At 39.6% G+C, this 1,484-nt stretch overlaps 1 non-coding gene across 1 annotated transcript; it reads left to right on the top strand.

Annotated features, from left to right (window-relative positions):
* The first annotated feature begins 949 nt into the window (after window positions 1–949).
* On the top strand, window positions 950–1,031 carry trnas-uga (transfer RNA serine (anticodon UGA)). The gene has a single exon. It is a non-coding gene; the product is annotated as a tRNA-Ser (tRNA).
* The last annotated feature ends 453 nt before the right edge of the window (window positions 1,032–1,484 follow it).

Here is a 1,484-nt window from a genome sequence, read left to right as displayed (position 1 = left end):
ACATTTCCCTCCTGACAAGTATGATAAAGTCAAATCATTGCTATTTATTAGATCATGAGGGACATGGATAGGTTGACTCGTCAAGGTGTTTTCCGGCAGGTGAGGAAGTCAAAATTTAGAAAACATTGGTTTTAAATTAGTGGGTAAGGATTTAAAAGGGATGTCAGGGGCAACTTTTTCAGACGTGTCCAGAATGAGATGCCAGAGAAATTGGTGGAGTCTGATGCAACTGTAACATTGAATGGCATCTGGATGGATATATGAGTAACAAGGTTTAGAGGGATGTGAGCCAAATGTTGGCAAAAGGGACCTATTAATTTAGGATATCTGTCCACCATGGTCAAGTTGGAAAGAAGGGCCACTATCCGTGTTGTATTGTTCAACGACTTGATGACTCGAGAACAACCGCAAAAACTTTGCAAATAATTCCGTCAAGACGATTTCAAGTTCCAAATCTTCGGTTAATCTTCCTCTCTTTTGCTCACAAGTTCATTACCTGATGTCAGAACTTACAGATTAGTTGCTGGATCCATTTCTGTAAATTGGTTCTGCATTCTTTCTAATTCCGATTGTTTTTTTACGAATGTAGCTAGTGTTTATGGACTTAGCATCAATTTTTCTAATACCATATTTCGATGAATATTAAAACACAACAGCATATCTAATTTGGCACCAGATGAGGAGCAATTGAGTCAAAATCGATCGGACGCAGTGAGACAATGATCCTCTCTTCGTGGTGTACATCCGTGACTCTTTAATTCGATGAAGAATCATTCCCACAACTTCAGCTGTGTCAGAATCTAGTTTGCGGTGAAAGCCTGTCAATCTGCTAAGGTAACGTTCGTCTGGGTCTCTGCAAAGGATTTGGCGAAATTTTGGGTCTTGACAATTTGTTCTTCCAACAAATGAATTCAGTTGTTTTACTGTGAAAATTGACGCTTTTGCTGCAGCTGTGATGGCCGAGAGGTTAAGGCGTTGGATTTGAAATCCAATGGGGTCTCCCTGCGCAGGTTCGAATCCTGTTCACAGCGTAGAATCTTTTAAAAGTCATTAATTCCTTTGCAGGATTTGGATTTCGTGGAGCTTGAGCTTTGCATTCAATCGAAAGTAAATTTTCAACTGTGAAGAATCCGAAGTAATTTCAAGACTGACCCAGTCATCTAATTGAATAAATTATATGTCGAGACACAAAAAGCCACCAACTTCCAACACGAATCAGTTTCAACACATTTGTCGAACTATCGTGAAATTTGGATGTTCGGGGTGTGGAATTCAGCAAAACAAGAAGCAATGGAATACATTTACCTGCAGGTGATGAATTTTTTTTTAGGATCAGTTGAAAGTCAAGCTGAGAAAGTTCAACCTAATTTACAGCTGACTCTCAAGGCCAATAATCTATTATATCAGCAGTCAATGAATTAGAAAAAAGCAACTCCATGTGTGGAAAGGAACTCGACTGATCCAGGTTCCTGGCCTGCGATGTG

Source organism: Chiloscyllium plagiosum, unplaced genomic scaffold, assembly GCF_037043375.1.
Source record: "Chiloscyllium plagiosum isolate Xiang-an unplaced genomic scaffold, Cpla_swu_hap1 HiC_scaffold_42, whole genome shotgun sequence".
In the NCBI taxonomy this organism is placed as follows: domain Eukaryota; kingdom Metazoa; phylum Chordata; class Chondrichthyes; order Orectolobiformes; family Hemiscylliidae; genus Chiloscyllium; species Chiloscyllium plagiosum.
Note: the sequence above shows the minus strand (reverse complement) of the source record. Positions and strands in the feature narration are given on the sequence as shown.